Genomic DNA, 20597 nt, shown 5'->3' with positions numbered 1-20597 from the left:
AATGCCGCATATCCAACATTAGCACAATTATGTAATTGTGTATTTTATTCACAACCTCAGTTCATTTTATCTTTTACCACATCTTTGATCCTACTGCACGAACTGGCTTTGTGGGAGCCTAGGCAGTTTGGATGCTCACCTTCCTAGACCTGGATGGAGGTGGGGGTTCCTTGGACTTCCCACAGGGCAGGGAACCCTGATTTCTCTTTGGGCTGACGAGGGAGGAGGACTTGATTGGGGGAGGGGAAGGGAAATGGGAGGCGGTGGCGGGGAAGAGACAGAAATCTTTAATAGATAAATAAATTTAAAAAAAGAATAAGAGGGATGAAGTTGGAAAGGTAGAGAAACTACAAAAATATCTGTAGTTGTCATCCAGATTTTATATAATTCCATAACAGGTGAATTTCAGGACACAGCTCCTCTCCCATTACTCTTGAACCTTTATTTTCTTCCATGTCAAGAATCTTCCCTGAAATTCTTTCCTGAGTTATAAATGTCAGTGTATCAGGCAGGATATACATCAGGTTTTACTGTACAAATAAATGACCCAAAATTTTTGTGATTAAAAAAATAGATTTAATTCTCATCTACACCACATGCTCATTGTAGAAAGCTGTTAGGTGTTATTCATTTCAGACAGTTTATAAGACAGGGCTATAAAGCTATCTTTATAAGTATTAGTCATTGCTTTGTCTGAAGATAGGAAATATTCTTGAAGATTTTCTACTGACAAATCAACACTCTGATCCAAGGGACCTTTACCATTTCTAAGCAGAACTCAAACAAAGGAAGCCATGAAAGACCATCAGTCAAATCATGTGCTTTGCAAGGAGATCATTAATAACTACTACATGTTTTATTGTATATTATATATCCATGCAGTGTAGATGTTGTCTAATAAGCAATTTATGGCTGTGATGTCAATAAATAAAGACTTAGAATCATGACTGAATCCTTATGCTTCATTGAGCTCTACCACTAGCAGTATTTCCCAATACCCAACTTATTATAAGCAACATCAGAAATTTAAATACATGACCATGAACTTTCAAGATGTTGAAAAGTTTGGTGCTCCAATGGAACACAGAGACATCTGGCATTAGAAATAAATTTCTCTTCCATTGCTGCTCTGTGTCCACTCTGAAATATAAGAAAGTACCCAGCAGGACATAAAAGAAATTCAGTTTCAATTGTCTTCATATTTATATAAGCATACCTGACCTTAATCATTGGGCTTTGAGATGCTAAGTTAAAAACCACCCATAATGTTCTCATGCCAAATATTAAATAATGTCAGTGAGATATTTCAGATGCGAAAAACTTCTAGCATATATTAAATAAATAATTTAATCCAACCTACAATAGCTTATAAACCAAATAAGTGCTTTGACTCCCAGAACCACCCCATGTTCAGGCATGGGGCTCTCAAGTACAGGTATAGGAATCGCATGTGCAGATGTGGAGGATAACATGTGCAAATGGGAGGGCAACATGTGCAGGTAGTTGAAGCTGTCCATGAACTCACTGCATGTGTAGGTGTGAGGGAGGTCACACTCAATGGGAAAGCTGGACCCAGTACCATGAATGTGGGAGAATGAGAGAGCTGGCCCCACCCCTCACCTGGCCAAAGGCGAAGATAGCTCTGGTGACATAGGTTTGAGAAAGCTGGCCAACTCAACTACCCCCCAGACTCAGATCCAGGGCTTTGAGCTGGGCTACCCCAACATCTTCCCCATCTAAATGCTTCTGGGGTGTGTGAAGGTGCTGCCCCTGTGGATCCATAGTTGCAGGATCCCCCCACAACTACATGTAATAGTATTGACATTGTAGCAGAAACCAGGGGTCTAGAACTAGCTTAACAACTAACAACATTCTTAAGTAAAGTTTTTGGGCTGGCTAGGCAAAAAGGTATACTATGTGACACACTGCAACCTCCAATGCCACTAAAACAAGTGACTATGTGATGGAGATGCAGGAAAGACAGAGGAGTGGAATAGTACATTCACAGAACGCTGTGGTTATAGAGAAGAGGTCGTTGCCCAGAAGGGAGGATGAGATTGGTTTTTTGTTGTTGTTGTTGTTGTTTTGCTTTTGTTTTTCTTATCTTTGTTGATTGGAGGCTACCAGGGTGGAAGCTAGATATGGAAGGACTAGAAAATGAATGGAATTGGGTCACATGATGTGAAATTCCCCAAAGATTCAATTAAAAATGTTATAAAAAAAGAGATTGAAAAGTGAGATACAGTGAGAAGGTAGGGTAGAAAATGGAGTGAGACTATGGAGTCAGTGGTGGAGTTTGTATTCATGTTTCATTCTTAAGCTTCTATTTTTCTAAAGAGAAATAAACTACCATTCTCTTTTAAAGTATGTTTATTGCTTGACAGTGTCATACACTTACATAATGAATTATTTTCATCCCCTATTCCCTCTCTTAATTAAACCCTTTGTCCCAAAAATAAAAAACCCACCATTCATGGTCTGTGGTTTGTTTTATTGTTGTTTTGCATGTTTGACATACTGAAATTAATTAGACGTTTTTATCTGAACAAAGATAATAATTTATTTGCTAGAACAAGGGCCACTAATCAGTGGCTACCATGGAAAAAAATGGCACCTTTCCCCAAACTTCTTCAAAGAGGGTTGGAGCCATGAACCCTTCCCCCATCCATGACAAAATGTTGTTGGCCGCACTCCTTTGAACAGATCTGGTGCAGACAGTTGTGGCTACAATAAGTTCATAGCCCAATAGCTATGTCATATCTAGAAGACTCTGCTGTACACTTCCCATCCGCTGGCTTCTACATTCTCTCAGGTCCCTCTTTCTAAGTATTCCCTGAGCCTTGTGGAATAGAAAAGGGAAAGCCACCCATGCAGGGCCAGCAGCTACCATTCTTTGCTCTCAAACGGCTTTTTGCTTATGGTTTTATGCTTGATTTGTATCTGGCTATTGCTCTTCTGCATCTGAATTTCTTTGCATTTACTCTGGCTCTAAGATCTAATGAGAGATATTTCCTTCCTACTTGGAAAAATTTAAATTGATTTCGTTAAAATACATTTGTCTCTAGATTGTCTCTTCTATATCTCAGGAACTTTAACTGTGAGATTTTTTTTATTTAATATCTTTACATGGCTTTATTTTTTTTATTGAGAAAAAAAATTTCCGCCTCCTCCCAGCCTCCCACTCCTCCCCCCCTCCGCTCACTCTTCCCCCCCTCTGCCCACTCCTCTCCCCCTCCCTCTCCAGTCTGAGTTTTTCAGGCCTCAGGGATACCTTAGATTTCTACATTATCCTCAGTGATCTCATGAAACAACCTAAGTAGAATAACAGAGCAATAACAATTACTATAACACAAAAACATGTACATAAATCCTCAAATTCAGGAAGAGGGGAACAAATGACAAATGACTGATGTGGTATCAATGTTTGAGACATTAGGAACAGGTGTAGTCAACTGTACCAAACTAAGCAGATGAGGGGGAAATAAATTCATCAGCTATTTAGCTCACCAAAATTCATGGACCAAATAAAAATTAAATACTAAAACTAAAGAGTTTTTGTGTAATATTAGATACCAAGTTGTCTTTAATTTGTGGAAGCAGTTTAGGGCCTATGAATCTTAAAATCCAATTGAATTTTCTAACTCCTTTGGCAAGAACCAGGAACAGTTGGTAGCAAACTAGCATATAAAAGGCTCCAGATTAGATCCCCAACATCACACCACACAGCAACAGTAATCCTGGCAGATGAGAAATAAACAGGAAGATCAGAAGTTCAAAGCCATCCTTGGTTACATAGAGAGTTTGCTTCCAGCCTTGGATAAATTGATACTTCCTCACAAAAATATCTTAAATCAAAGTTCTACACTGAGCAAAAAATTCTGCTAATAGATTATAACATGAAAAGGATAAAAATAATAAATTGAAAGAAAGAGACTCTGATGAAAACATAGGAGGGAAAAAGAGCCAAACATGTCAGAGTGTAGGCTCCATATCAAAACACCTTATTTACACAATGCCTACAAAACAAAAAAAGCAACTATAATTTTATGAATAGCATATTTGGATGAGGAGTGTTACCCAAAATGTGCACAGAATTTGAAAACTGGTAAAAGACTGAACACTAAAACCAAAGTAATACCAACCCATGAAAATATGTGGAAGAATCTTAAATACTTCCTAATATGTGAAAGAAGACAGTCTAAAACAGTAAGCATACTGTGTGTCCCCAACTATATCATAGTGCGTGAAACTAAAACCATGAAGAGACTAAAGAAACAGTGGTTCCCAGGAACCAGGAAACCAGGAGGTGTGAACAGATGAAGCTCAAAGGACTCCTTCGAGCAGTGAGGCTATTCTCTAAACAGCATACTGCATTATGTGTTGTTACACACTTACCCCAAACTACAGAATTTAAACCAAATGTGAACCATAATGTGAACAAACTCTGGAACTCAGAGATAATGTTGTATCAGCATAACCAGGCAAAAATGTTCATCAGCTGAAATACATGTGATGATGTTAGTGAGGTTATCAAGGAGGCAAGCTCTCCATGAGTAGGAGCAGTAGGTTTATAGTACATCTGTGAGTTTGTTATGAATCCCTTTCTTAAAACAACATTGTTTAAATGAAAACTAAATAAAAAAAATACCTATATAAAAGTTTTTATTTTGTACCATTTACAAATAAAGAAAAAATGCATTTATAAGGTTAAACAACTTGGGAAAATTCTTTCATGTAGCAATTTGAGAAACTAGGATTCATATATGAGATATCTAGATTAATGAATTAAAGTAATAAAATATTTTAGAAAAGTTGATATTTTCAGACACTACACAGCTTATAAGACAGACCCAAAAGGAAGAATCCCATCAGGTTCACTTGCAGAAGTAAGCTTCAAGTCCTCCATAATATAGTACCTATAGATACAAATTTTAGGATGGCAGAGGCCATCCCCTTTCCCTTCAGGTAGCCATACATAGGCCCTAAACACAGGCATGCACAAATAGAAACACACGGGTGCACAGAGCATACACGTGTGCATGACTACACTCCACCTCTGCTGCTACATGGCTCTATTCTCCTCTCGGGTGTTATAGGACACACTTTTGGAACTCAGTTTTCCCATAACTTAGTGAGAGTATCAAAAATGCCATCGCCTCCTGGGAGAACTTCAGGGCCAAACCTCTCAGGGCTTGAATTTCCCTTCCTATTGCCAACTTCCACAATAGGTAGAGTCAGCACATCTCTGAAGCTAAATAAGCACTGTAGGAGGCTCTTTCTTCAGAAATTTGGAGCCTAATCTTAACTACCTGGTGGTCCCCCAAGCCTGGTCAAACCCCATGTCCTGGATTTCTCTGTTACTTCCACAGGTAAGCGGTCTGTGGGGTCTTTGTCAATGCTAGCAGTAGAAACATCTTGTCTTTCTCCCTTTTCCTGTTCCATCTTCTCTATTTCATCTGAAAAGCCAGGAAACATGACCTTCCCCTGCACATCTTATAATATTTTATTTTGATCAAATATCAGATCCTTGAAGCACCAATTCTATGAAAGATGTCACCAAAGAGACACTTCATCCTTGCTATACCTAGAGAAGACGAAGGCAGTGAGGGAAATGCAAGGCTCGTGAAAGTCCATTCTGACTAAACTCTGCAGCATCTGCCTAGTCACTTTGTTTCTCTGTGCTTCATTTCTGTTGCCTGTAACATGGAGTACTAAAAAAAACAAACAAACAAAAAACAAAAAAAAACAAAATATTCACTGTGGGTGGAATTCTCAGATATTATCTGACAAAAATAGGAAGACAAATTTGGACTTTTGCTGGGAAATTTTTCTAAATCTTTCCCCAAGGGACTGGGTAGCGTTAAAAAACTCTAAGTACATATTGTAATTGCCTGCTTCCCACAGGCAATTACAATATGTAAAACAAAAGTGACAGAGGTCAGAGCCCACAAATTAAAGGTCTGTGTCTACAAGTTAAGTAGAGGTCTTAAAGAAACCACAATGCCTGCTATTTTGTATTAGTAGTAGCATTTATGGATGCTAACAGGTTACAACTAAACCAAACACCAATACACCTGACATCTCTCAACTTGATTTCTTTAGATGATTGAGAAAGAGTCAGGCAACTAGGAATCGAGTGCTGAAGAAAAGCAGAAACAAGAAGTGAAGCAGAAGGGTTTCTTAAATGTGAGTGTGTTGTCTTGGATAAGGAGTCTGGTGACTCAAAACTTCCCTGAAAAGCTCACAAATAAAAATAAGTAGGAGATAAGAATTGGACAAATGCCCCCAACTTTGATGGAGTCAAAAGACATAAGCATAAAAAGACATAAAAACCAGGCAGAAAGGAAGGCTTTCAATGGTGAAAAGAGGACCCAGAAAAATGTCTAAGCAGAATGTTTCTCTTTGAGAGTGCTCTACTCCTCCACTGTCATATTCTGGAAATGATAAGAACAGCTGAGATGTAAAGACCCAAACCCAAGACAGACCCAGGACACATGATAAAATACATGGAGTGGTCAGTCTGGAGCCTTGAGGAACACAGGTGTGAGAGAACATCTGTGTGTATATTGAGACAGGCTTAGCTCTCTAAACAGGTGCGTGGCTTGGGGACAATCAGGATAATAAAGCATGGGATTTGGAGCAGGTAATATCTGTGTTTGGATATTAGATGTACCATTCACCAACTCTGTGAATCTGAGTTTCAGTCTCTTTATTTAGAGAATGAGGAAGTGATGCTTTCATCATAATGTTACAGTGAGAATTAAATAAGACAAAATATAGCATAGAACCTGTCTGATACACTTACCTGTTTATACCTTCATTTCATCTGCCAGCAGCCGAAAGATCAGTGTCAGCTACCTAAGGCTTAGAAAACAAACTTGAGAAGGAAGATATCCCCAATCTAGAAAATTCCTATGGAGACTTACGGAAATAGTTTGTATTTCATATCTATTTAATAATAGCAACAAAAAAATGAACTACATCCTAAGTTGAGACACTGGGTTTAAAATTATTGGAAATACTTTTTTCCTGACCTTCCCAGCTTCTAACTGATGATAAAACCATATCATTTCCATAGTTTTCCTAGTAAGAGGTAATAATAGCCACTTGTAGAGGGGTTTGCTAATGCCTCACTGAGTCTTCGAGTCTCCAAACAGCAAGGGTATGCAAGACAGAAAATGTTCACACTTAAATGTACACACAAACAAATACACATACATACACACCATTTTCTATGTGGAAGTGAAATGGGAATCCCAAGGCATCCAAGACATGGGAAATATGCTGATCATATCCAGATTAAGAGGAAGAAGGCTAAACTCCAGCCCAAAAGAAATACCATACAAAGAGAAACTTCCAGTTCAATGTTCAGTAACATCCCTGGAGCTTGTGTTGACTGCATAGAACTATTCAAGAGGTAAGGTTGAAAACTATAATGAAAGGCTGGAGAGATGGCTCAGTGGTTAAGAGCTCTGACTGCTCTTCCAGAGGGCCTGAGTTCAATTCATAACCACAGGGTGGCTCACAACAATCTGTAACGGGATCTAATGCCTTCTTCTGGCATGTGGAAATACATGCAGCCAGAGCACTCAGACCTAAATAAAATAAATAAATAAAAATTATTTTTTTAAAGAAAACAATGATGAAAGCCTACCAGTATTTAAAATGAATACTTATACCAGGTAGTGGGGTGAGTGGATCTCCTCGGGTTGAGACTATATATTATAATTTTCCTAAATAATGTTCCTAAATTCTAATTTAGCATCCTACATTTCAGAATTTATGCGATACCATGATAGTTCTCATAAGTTCAAAGACAAATTCACACAGAGAGAGACACAATCTTCTCTAACAGTCTGAGACAGACATTAAGACTCTGGGTAATATGACTCCCAAGTGTATTTATAGTGTGAACATAAGTCAATAAAGAGAAAAAATGCACAATTCTCTAGTAAATGAAACTACTGGACAATTTCACCTTTTGAATTATTAAATCAATCCATTATAAAATTATAAAAACATATATTTTTTGTTTTAAATGAAAACAATAAAGTTAAATCTAGACTGCTCCAGTATTCTAATCTCATTTTGAAAGACAGACACAAGCATACATATGACATGTAAGAGATGCCATTGTACAAAACTGCATTGTTTATAGTCATTGTTATACATCTTGATTTTTTTCAGTGAGTACACTAGTCCAGATAAAACAGTAACAAAATAATCCAGTTCAGCAAGGAATAGCTTCATCTCTGTTCTTAGATCTAGATCTACCCCATTCAAAAACCATCTCTAAGGCTAGGAAGTGATGGCACACACCTTTAATCCCAGCACGTGAAAGGTCGAGGCAGACGGATCTCAGTGAGTTTGAGGCCAGCCTAGTCTACAAAGTAAATTCCACAACAGCCAAGGCTAAACAGAAAAACCCTGTCTCGAAAAACCAAAAATAAATAAATAAATAAATGCCAGTTCTACCAATTCTAAATCTCTCAGGGTTTCGAGAGCATAAAATGATTTTTTTTAATGAAAGCTTTTAGAGACAGTGATGATGGAAGATCACATGGGATGTGGGGACGTAGAAGGGAGGTGGTGGGGATAGGAAGAGAGAAGGGAGGGGAAACTGTGGTTGGTATGTAAAATAAATAAATGAATAAATCATTAAAACACTTTTTAAAAAGCTTTTAGTTGTTTTATATTGAGTACCAATAAATGTTAGCAGGTATAAGCACTTTATATCTTTAGCATAATATTGAGCAAAACTACAATATAATTATTTATTAACCTATATTATAATTTACATTCAAGCTAATATTTTAGTAATTTCATCTTTGTACTCTATGGCTTGCTTTCTTTGGTTTGGTATAATGCTACAATAAAACTATACATACAAATCTTTGTCCTACACAAATGTGACTATTTCAACAGGGTAGATGCCTTTTCTAAAGATATGGAATAAATAATACAAGCTTCTTTGTTTTCTAATGAGAGACAGAGAGGGTGTGGGTCAAGAGGGGAGGGGATTGGGAGGAGAAGAGGGAGGGAAAATCATAATCAGAATATGTTATGTGAGAACAGACATATTTTAAGTTATAGAGGCTTTCCTTTCTGGTCTGGGTTATATGAAGAGCTATTCTGATTTACACGGTCATTTCCAGAGCACATGGTGGCCTGATTCCCTTCAGACACTGCAAAAACAAAGTCTGATATGTGAAAATTGTATTTCAGACTAACTTGTCTTTTCTGGTTGACAATGGTGATGAACTCATGTCTGTTGGCAACTGTGCTGCAGGAGTTTTCTCTGGTCAGAAGTTTATATTTTAATTTTGCCCATGATCTCTCCCAGCACAGAATATTCTGTCATTCCTCTAAACTTCATTTCTTGATTGATATCCCAGTGCAGAATATCAAATATCTTTTTGGGGGGCCGAACTTACATTACAATTTAGAATTTTGCTTTCAGTTTATTTTTCTGGGTTTTCTGAGTGTTATTTAGATAGATAACCTTATTTTTCCAAACATTCAGCTAATTGTCATAAATGACACTAATACTACTCTAATTGTCTTCTGTTGCTATAAAAGGAATCCAAAATCTCTTTTCACGTACAAATACAGATGCATGAAGACCATTATGGTGGTTCATTGAATTCTTTTCTTTGTGAAAGCCCATAATGTTTTGTTTTGTTTTTTTATTGTATACCTTAATTTGTGATTAGGAAAGTTTCCTGTTGTTATCTCCATTCTTAGGCATTTGCCCCTCTAGATAAATCTTAACACAATGCTCTCAAATTCCATTAAAAACTCCTTTGGGTCTCATTAGAGATGCATTGAATTTTCATAATTTGAGAACACAAGTTCTCAAAAATTCTTTCTTTTAATGCATATGTTATCTTCATTCTTTAGATCTCCAATTTGTGTTCTGTTATGCTTTCTTTGGAGAAATCTCGCTCATTTCTTTTATTTCTTTAGACTTGTTCTTAAGTGTTTCTCTGTTTGTTAATGTCTTTACACTTATTTTAAATCTTTTTGTTAACTTATTCTTTATTGAGAAAAGGAGAAAAAAACAAGTTTCCACCTCCTCCCAGCCTTCCTCCCAACCTTCTCCCCCTCCTTCCACCCTTCTCCCCCTCCCCCCACTCGTCTCCCCATCCCTCTCCAGTCCAAAGAGCAGTCAGGGTTCCCTGCCCTGTGGTAAGTCCTAGGTCCTCCCCGCTCCGTCCATATCTAGGAAGGTGAACATCCAAACTGGCTAGGCTCCCACAAAGCCAGCACATTACGTAGGATCAAAACCCCGTGCCATTGTCCTTGGCCTCTCATCAGCCCTCATTGTTCGCCATGTTCAGAGAGTCCAGTTTTATCCCATGCTTTTTCAGTCACAGTCCAGCTGGCCTTGGTGAGCTCCCAATAGATCAGCTCCACTGTCTCAGTGGGTGGGTACACCCCTCGTGGTCCCAACTTCTTTGCTTATGTTCTCCCTCCTTCTGCTCCTAATTGGGAGCTTGGGAGCTCAGTCCAGTGCTCCAGTGTGGGTCTCTGTCTCTTTCTCCATCCATCACCAGATGAAGGTTCTATGGTAATATGTAAGATATTCATCAGTATTGCTATAGGATAGGGTCATTTCAGGTTCCCTATCCTCAGCTGCCCAAGGAACTAACTGAGGACCTTGGCTTGGGCACCTGGAGCCACTCTAGGTTCAAGTCTCTTGCCAACCTAAGGTGGCTCCCTTAACTAAGAATTGTGCTTCCATGCTCCCCTATCCAACCTTCCTTTATCCAATCCTCCTTTTTCCCCAAGTTCCCCCCATCCTCCCCTTCTCCCTTTTCTCTCCCCATCTCCCCTTAACCCCATCCCACCCCACACCCAAGATCCCAATTTTCTCCCCCGCAATTTTGTCTACTTCCCATAGCCAAGAGGACAACTATATTTTTTTCCTTTGGTTCACCTTCTTACTTAGTTTCTTTAGGATCACCAATTGTAGACTCCGTGACCCTTATTTATGGCTAGGAACCAATTATGAGTGAGTACATCCCATATTCATCTTTTTGGGTCTGGGTTACCTCACTCAGGATAGTGTGTTCTATTTCCATCCATTTGCATGCAAAATTCGAGAACTCATTGTTTTTTACCTCAGAGTAGTACTCTAATGTGTAGATATTCCACACTTTCTTCATCCATTCTTCCATTGAAGGGCATCTAGGTTGTTTCCAGGTTCTGGCTATTACAAATAATACTGCTATGAACATAGTTGAACAAATGCTCCTGTCATATGATAGGGCATCTCTTGGGTATATTCCCAAGAGTGGTATTGCTGGGTCCAGTGGTAGGTTGATCCCGAATTTCCTGAGAAACCGAAACACAGATTTACAAAGTGGTTGCACAAGTTGCATTCCCACCAGCAATGGATAAGGGTACCCCCTCCTCCACAGCCTCTCCAGCAAAGGCTATCATTGGAGTTTTTGATTTTAGCCATTCTGACAGGTGTAAGATGATATCTCAAAGTTGTTTTGATTTGCATTTCCCTGATCGCTAAGGAGGTTGAGCATGACCTTAAGTGTCTTTTGGCCATTTGAACTTCCTCTGCTGAGAATTCTCTGTTCAGTTCAGTGCCCCATTTTTTAATTGGGTTAATTAGCATTTTAAAGTCTAGTTTCCCGAGTTCTCTATATATTTTGGAGATCAGACCTTTGTCTGTTGCGGGGTTGGTGGAGAACTTCTCCCAGTCAATAGGTTACCTTTTTGTCTTGGTGACAGTGTCCTTTGCTTTACAGAATCTTCTCAGTTTTAGTAGGTCCCATTTATTCAATGTTGCCCTTAATGTCTGTGCTGTTGGGGTTACACATAGGAAGTGATCTCCTGTGCCCATCACCTGTAGGGTACTTCCCACTTTCTCTTCTATCAGGTTCAATGTGTTCTGACTGATAGTGAGGTCTTTAATCCATTTGGACTTGAGTTTTAAGCATGGTGATAGATATGGGTCTATTTTCATTCTTCTACAGGTTGACATCCAGTTATGCCAGCACCATTTGTTGAAGATGCTTTCTTTCTTCCATTGTATACTTTTGGCTCCTTTATCAAAAATGAGGTGTTCATAGGTTTGTGGGTTAAAAACCGAGTCTTCTATACGATTCCATTGGTCGACTTCTTTGTTTTTATGCCAGTACCACACTGTTTTCATTACTGTAGCTCTGTAATAGAGTTTGAAGTCAGGGATGGTAATGCCTCCAGAAGATCCTTTATTGTATAAGATTGTTTTGGCTATACTGGGTTTTTTGTTTTTCCATATAAAGTTGATTATTGTCCTCTCAAGATCTGTGAAGAATATTGATGGGACCCTGATGGGGATTGCATTGAATCTATAAATTGCCTTTGGTAGAATTGCCATTTTTACTATGTTGATCCTCCCAATCCAAGAGCAAGGGAGGTCCTTCCATTTTCTGCTATATTCCTCAGTTTCTTTCTTCAATGCCTTAAAGTTCTTGTCATATAGATCTTTCACTTCCTTGGTTAGAGTTACCCCAAGATATTTTATGCTGTTTGTGGCTATCGTGAAAGGTGATGGTTCTCTGATTTCCCTCTCTGCTTACATATCCTTTGTGTATAAGAGGGCGACTGATTTTTTGGAGTTGACCTTGTATCCTGCCACATTACTAAAGCTGTTTATCAGCTGTAGGAGTTCTTTGGTGGAGTTTTTGGGATCGCTTATGTACACTATCATATCATCTGCAAATAAAGAAAGTTTAACTTCTTCCTTTCCAATTCGAATCCCCTTGATCCCCTTATGTTGTCTTATTGCTATTGCTAGAACTTCAAGCACTATATTGAAGAGTTATGGCGAGAGTGGACAGCCTTGTCGTGTTCCTGAGTTTAATGGGATGGCTTTGAGTTTCTCTCCATTTAATTTGACGTTAGCTGTCGGCTTGCTGTATATAGCTTTTATTATATTTAGGTATGACCCTTGTATCCCTAATCTCTCAAAGACTTTTATCATAAAGGGATGTTGAATTTTGTCAAATGCTTTTTCAGCATCTAATGAAACGATCATATGGTTTTTTTCTTTCAGTTTATTTATATGATGGATTACATTGATAGATTTTCATATGTTGAACCAGCCCTGCATCCCTGAGATGAAGCCTACTTGATCATAATGGATAATTTTTCTAATGTGTTCTTGGATTCGGTTTGCCAGTATTTTGTTGAGGATTTTTGCATTGATGTTCATGAGTGAGATTGGTCTATAATTTTCTTTTTTGGTTGAGTCTTTGTGCGGTTTTGGTATCAGAGTAACTGTAGCTTCATAAAAGGAATTTGGCAATGCCCCTTCTGTTTCTATATTGTGAAATACATTAAGGAGTATAGGTATTAGGTCTTCTTGGAAGTTCTGGTAGAGTTCCGCATTGAAACCATCTGGTCCTGGGCTTTTTTTGGTAGGGAGGTTTTTGATAACCTCTTCTAATTCTTCGCGACTAACTGGTCTATTTAGATTGTTCACCTGGTCCTGGTTTAACTTTGGTATATGGTATTTATCTAAAAAAGTGTCCATTTCCTTTACATTTTCCAGTTTTGTGGCATATAGGCTTTTGTAGTAAGATCTAATGATTCTCTGAATTTCCTCTGTGTCTGTGGTTGTGTCCCCCTTTTCATTTCTGATCTTATTAATTTGCAAATTCTCTCTCTGCAGTTTGATTAGTTTGGATAGGGGTTTGTGAATCTTGTTGATTTTCTCCAGGAACCAGCTTTTTGTTTCATTGATTTTTGTATTGTTTTCTGTGTTTCTATTTTGTTGATTTCAGCCCTCAGTTTGATTATTTCCAGTCTTCTACTCCTCCTAGGTGAGTCTGCTTCTTTTTTTTTCTAGAGCTTTCAGGTGGGCTGTTAAGTCTCCAATGTGAGCTTTCTCTGTTTTCTTTAAGTGGGCACTTAGTGCTATGAACTTTCCTCTTAGGACTGCTTTCATAGTGTCCCATAAGTTTAAGTATGTTGTTTCTTTATTTTCATTGAATTCCAGGAAGACATTAATTTCTTTCTTAATTTCTTCCTTAATCCAGGTATGGTTCAGTAGGTGACTGTTCAGTTTCCATGAATTTGTAGGCTTTCTGGGGGTAGCCTTGTTGTTGAATTCTAACTTTAATCCATGGTGATCTGATAAGACACAGGTGGTTATTAATATTTTTTTGTAACTGTGGAAGTTTGCTTTGTTACCGACTATGTGGTCGATTTTTGAGAAGGTTCCATGAGCTGCAGAGAAGAAGGTATATTCTTTCCTATTTGGGTGGAATGTTCTATATATGTCTGTCAAGTCCATTTGATTCATTATCTCCATTAATTCTCTAATTTCTCTGTTAGGTTTCTGTCTGATTGACCTGTCCATTGGTGATAGAGGAGTGTTGAAGTCTCCTACTATTAGTGTGTGCGGTTTGATGGCTGCCTTGAATTTTAGCAATGTTTCTTTTATGTACGTGGGTGCTTTTATATTAGGGGCATAGATGTTCAGGATTGAGACTTCATCCTGATGAACTGTTCCTGTTATGAGTATAAAATGCCCCTCTCCATCTCTTCTGATTGATTTAAGTTTGAAGTCAACTTTGTTAGAGATTAGTATGGCCACACCTTCTTGTTTCTTAGGTCCATTTGCTTGATAAGCCTTTTCCCAGCCCTTTACTCTGAGTAGGTGCCTGTCTTTGTGGTTGAGGTGTGTTTCTTGTAAACAGCAGAATGTTGGATCCTGTTTTCATATCCAATCTCTTAGCCTGTGCCTTTTTATAGGTGAGTTGAGTCCATTGACATTAAGTGATATTAATGACCAGTGGTTGTTAACTCTGGTCATATTTTTAGTCGTAGAGTTTGTGTGTTTCCCTTCTTTGATTTGTGTTGGTGAAGGGTCTCTAGATGTCTGAGTTATTGTGGTCATTGTTGGACTCCTTGGTTAGTGATTGTCCTTCTATTATTTTCTGTAAGGCTGGATTTGTGGCTGCATATTGGTTTTTTTTGGTTTTTCGAGACAGGGTTTCTCTGTAGCTTTTTGGTTCCTGTCCTGGAACTAGATCTTGTAGACCAGGCTGGCCTTGAACTCACAGAGATCCGCCTGCCTCTGCCTCCCGAGTGCTGTGATTAAAGGCATGCGCCACCACCGCCCGGCCCTGCGTATTGTTTTAATTTGTTTTTATCCTGGAAAATTTTGTTTTCTCCATTTATAGTGAACGAAAGCTTCGCTGGGTATAGTAGTCTGGGCTTGCATCCATGCTCCTTCAGTTTCTGCAGTACATCTATCCAGGACCTTCTGGCTTTCATGGTTTCCATGGAGAAGTCAGGTATAAGTCTGATAGTAATTTGCCCTTTTTCCTTTGCAGCTCTTAATATTCTTTCCTTATTCTGTATGCTTTGTGTTTTGATAATTATATGGCAAGGGGATGGTTTTTTTTGACCCAGCCTATTCGGTGTTCTGTATGCTTCTTGAACCTTCATAGGTATATCTTTCTTTAGGTTGGGAAAGTTTTCTTCTATAATTTTATTAAATATATTTTCTGGACCATTGAGCTGCACTTCTTCTCCTTCTTCTACTCCAATTATTCTTAGGTTTGGTCTTTTTATTGTGTCCCATATTTCCTGAATGTTTTGTGAAGAGAGTTTGTTGGACTTGCTGTTTTCTTTGATCAGTGTGTTTATTTTCTCTATGGTATCTTCAGAATCTGAGATTCTTTCTTCTAACTCTTGTATTCTGTTGGTTATGCTTGTTTCTGTAGACTCTGTTTGTTTACTTAAATTTTCCATGTCCAGCCGGCCCTCTGTTTGTGTTTTCTTCTTTGCCTCCATTTCAGTTTTCAAGTCTTGAACTGTTTCCATTATCTGTTTGATTGTTTTTCCTTGGTTTTCTAGGGTATCATTCACTGATTTATTCAATTCTTCAAACTTTCTGTTATATTTCTCATCCATTTCTATAAGGGCGTTTTTTACATGCTGTTTAAGGGCATTAAACACTTTCATGAAGTCAATCTTTTCTACTTCTTCTTGATTAAGGTGTTCATGTCCTCCCATTGTGAGGTTGCTGGTTTCTGGTGGCTTCATGTTGCTTTTCAGCTTGTTGGGCGAATTCTTGCCTTGGCGTCTGCCCATCTCTTCTTCCAAATGCTCCCGTATGGATCTTCTTTTACCAGATCAGGTCTCCTTGCCTACCCAACGCTGGCTCTCCCCAACGTTGGCTCTCCTGGCACCGAGAGATCAGGCCTCCATGCTGGTTGGGCAGCTCGCAAACAAAGCGCCTACCCTGCTTGATGCAGGCAGGCCATAGAAACAAAGGAACTCCCGCCCGCTTGGGTGCCCCGAGGATTCGGACCCAGTGCCCAGACAGGCTGGGCTGGGTGATGTTATGTGCAGAAAGAGGGCGGTGTGGCCGAAGTGGGGATGGTTCTGGACGGAAGCTGGGTGGGCTAGGAAGAAAGAGGCAGTATGCAGGGAGTAGAGGCCCTGCAGAGAGCCCAAGAAGGATAGGGGGCCAAGGAACCTCTGAGCTCCCCGTCCCAGGCTGGTGCCGCGGGCCCAGAAACTCACCCCAACGCTGGCTCTCCTGGCGCCGAGAGATCAGGCCTCCGTGCTGGTTGGGCAGGTCGCAAACAAAGTGCCTACCCTGCTTGGTGCAGGCAGGCCATAGAAACAAAGGAACTCCCGCCTGCTTGGGTGCCCTGAGGATTCGGACCCAGTCACTTATTTTAAATCTTAACACATGGATGAAGTCTTGATGGTTTCAAAAGGTTATTTTTGGTTTAGTTTGGTTTGGTTTGGTTTGGTTTGGTTTGGGTTTTTTTTTTTTTTGGTATTTTTTTCCTTTTTTCTATTTTATTTTTTGAAAAAAGGAACAAACTATTTTTTCCATTTTCCATACCAATTCCAGTTCCCACTGCCTCCCCTTCTCCCATTTCCTCCACTTACCCCCACTCCACCCCATCCACTCCTCAGAGAGAATAAAACACATTGCTTTGGGGAAGGTCCAAGGCCCTCCCTACTCTATCTAGGCTGAACAATGTATCCATCAAGAGAGAATGGGTTCAAAAAAGGGCGAGTACAAGCAGTAGGGATAAATCCTACTACCAGTGGCCACACAGTCTGCCCCAGCCATACAACTGTCACCCACATTCAGAGAGTCTCTAGTTTGGTCCTATACCGATTCCTTCCCTATCTGGCTGGCGTTAGTGAGCTCCCATTAGCTCAGGTAAACTGTTTCAGGGGTGTCCCCACCATGATCTTGACCACTTTGCTCATATTCTCACTCCCTTTGGGAGCTCAGCCCACTGCTCCAATATGGGTCTCTGCTTCTGTTTCCATCAGTTTCTGGAGGAAGGTTCTTTGGTAACATTTAAGACATTCATCAATCTCACTACAGGGCAAGACCAGTTTGGACACTGATGTGGAATTCCCCTCTGAATGTTGTGAATACCATTGGCTAATGAATAAAAAAGTCACCTTGACCTGTGAAAGGACAGAGTAGATCTAGGCAGGGAAAACTAAACTGAATATTGGGAGAAAGAAAGAGGAGTCGCTAGAAGCCATACAGCTGCCACCAGAGACAGTCATGCCTAAACCTTGCCAGTAAGCCACAGCCACGTGGCAATACGCAAATTAATAGAAATGGATTAACCAAAAATATAAGCGTTAGATAGCAATATACTTAAGTGATTGTCCAAACAGTGATTTAAATAATATAGTTTCTGTGTAATTATTTTGGGAGTCTGGGTGGCTAGGAAATGAACAAGCAGCCTTTGCCAACAGATTGGCTCCCAACATGTGCTAGCTACATCCATATAAAACTCTCAAATATTGTTAATAAATGTTTGTTTACATTTAAAGAGGGATATGCTACAGAGATGAATACTTTGCATTAGTATGGATCTTAGTTTATTGATACAGATTTAAGGTCAATTTTGTTATATATACATATATAGAAAGAGAATTATAGATATAGATTTCAACTATTGATTAAGGTATTATTTTGTAGATCATTTCAAAGTATAATGTATAATTAAGAAATATAGGTTAATGGATATCATCTATAATAGTCAAGCTTCTGGTCTTGTTAGTTAAGTTTTATAGATATATAGAGACGTATTTCAATTAGATGAGTTTTCTTCAAATCTTTCAGAGACCTTCAGAATATGGCATTTAAAATGTTTTAAGAACTTAAGACTTTTTATGACAATGAGACACATCTGCTCCTGGCAGCAACAAATTACTTCAAGAGGATGATAGGGACCAAAGAAGCTCCTAATGGCATTGGTTAGCCATTTGGGCAAGAAACTGCTGTTTCCTGGACTGCTTGATGTTATGCTGTATGAGCTGGACATACAGAACCCACAGAGAAGTGACTGCTGAACTTGCCTAAAGGTGAGATGATCCTTTGGGGTTTCTGATTTATGAAAGAGTTTGCTAGACATTCTGCAGGACACAGGAGAAAGTGACTGACAAACTGACAATATAAGTGGAGCTGTCTTTGAAATTTCCTGCTTCATGGAAAAGTCTGCCAGATACTATGTACCAGTAGACTGAAGATGGGTGCTCGCAACATTAGAGAAGAACTTTGGGTGACTGACTGTCCAGGCAGTAAGATGTCTCTATCAATTCTAGAGTTTTGGAAGTTGCTTACAATGCACTTACTGTTAACTTAGGTAATAGTATATCCTTCTGGGGTCTTTGATAGTATTAAAGAATAGATACTTATAATTATAGTTTTTCTTAGTTATAATAAAAGATAAGGTAGATATAAATATTGTAACTGTAATTCTTGCTTAATACCTGTTTTATTATATGCAAATTTGTTATGTTAAAGTTAAAAACTACCTTTTCATTTAGGCAGAAAAGGGGAGGTGATGTGGGATTCCCCTCTGTATGCTGTGAATACCATTGGTTAATGAATAAAGAATCTGCCTTGGCCTGTGAAAGAACAGAGTAGAGCTAGGCAGGGAAAACTAAACTGAATGCTGGGAGAAAGAAGAAGGAGTGGCAAGAAGGCATACAGCCGCTACCAGAGACTGTCATGCCAAAACCTTACCAGAAAACCACAGCCACGTGGCAATACACAGATTAATAGAAATGGGTTAACCAAAGATACTAGAGCTAGCTAGCAATACACTTAAGTGATTGGCCAAGCTGTGATTCAAATAATATAGTTTTGTGTGATTATTTCGGGAGTATGGGTGGTTGGGAAATGAACAAGCAGCCTCTGACAACAGACACCCTCTCCTCTGATGCTTAGGATCTTCTCTGGAGTCATCCTTTTGGATTCCTGGAAATTTCTCTAGAGCCAGGTTTCTTGCTAGCCCTATATTGGCTCCCTCAATCAAAATATCTCCTTTCTCGCATCTCTGTCCTTCCTCCATCTCAACTATTCTTTTCCCTCCAGTTCTCCTCACCTCTCCCTTTCTCTCCTCCTCTTCCTCTTCCATTCTCCCTTCTTCCCCCACCTCTATGCTCCCAATTTTGTCTGATAATCTTGTCTATTTTCCATTTCCAGATGGATCTATATATGTTTTTCTTAGGGTTCACCTTGTTACTTAGCTTCTTTAGGGACATGAACTATATAGGCTCGCTATCCTTTGCTTTACAGCTAGTATCCACTTAATAGGTTATTATCTGGGACAGTCATGTTACCTGAAAAAGTGGCAGATTCACATTTTTAGTTTATATGCTACCCTGATTCCTTAGATTTCTCTTTCATGCTGTCTTAGTCTATTATCTGAGCCAAAGTACTCAACAGTGCTATCAGGTGTCATCCCTGTATATCTTGTTTCCTAAATATTTGTGTGGACTGAACACACTAAACTTTATATTAATATATGAATGTTTAGAATGAGAACTTCATAGCAGATTTTTTTATTCTTTCATGGTTTCATACATATGTTCTGAACTTGGTCATTTTCACTTTCTGTCTTCCTCTCTCCTTCCCCCTGTCCCACCAAAATGTTTTTCCTTCCAAAAAAGTCCTCTCATATTTTGATATCCTTCCATTTTTGACCTACTGAGTCAAATTGTTAGTTGCTTGTATGACCATAAATGGGATGTTATTCACCAGAACATAGAAAACTTATCACTGGCTACAGCACTGAAGAAAATGACTCCTCTTCAGTTCCCTTTAGCTTCAGATGATCTCTTAAGTTTCTATCTGGTGTATGATGAAATGGTAACAGATCTATTCTTGTGCAGGTAACCACAGCTTCATCCAGGGTAAAACATCCATGTTACAACTATAAGACATTGCTTCATAGCACTTTTCCCCAACACTTGGCTATTCATTCTGCCCCACGTTCCATGATATTTCCTGATCTTTGAGGGACTGACATAGGTGACTCATAGGGCAGATCATGCCACAATCGTCCATTTTTCTGCACTTTGACCAGCTGTGGGTCTCACTAATTAATCATTGCCCACTACCAAAAGAATTTTCTCTGGCAAAGACTGAGAGAAGAACTAATATATGTCTAGTCATTAAGAAAGCAATTTGACCTTGTGCCTATTTAACAAAACAATAGTAGTAGGTACTCCCATAGGGCCTATGACCTTCTTAGCCACAGACTACTAACAAGTTTACAGTACAAAGCATAAGTTCTCTCCTATTT

This window comes from Microtus oregoni, unplaced genomic scaffold (genome assembly GCF_018167655.1).
Source record: "Microtus oregoni isolate MIOR12 unplaced genomic scaffold, Mior012 000025F_ref0000491, whole genome shotgun sequence".
NCBI classification, from domain to species: domain Eukaryota; kingdom Metazoa; phylum Chordata; class Mammalia; order Rodentia; family Cricetidae; genus Microtus; species Microtus oregoni.
Note: the sequence above shows the minus strand (reverse complement) of the source record.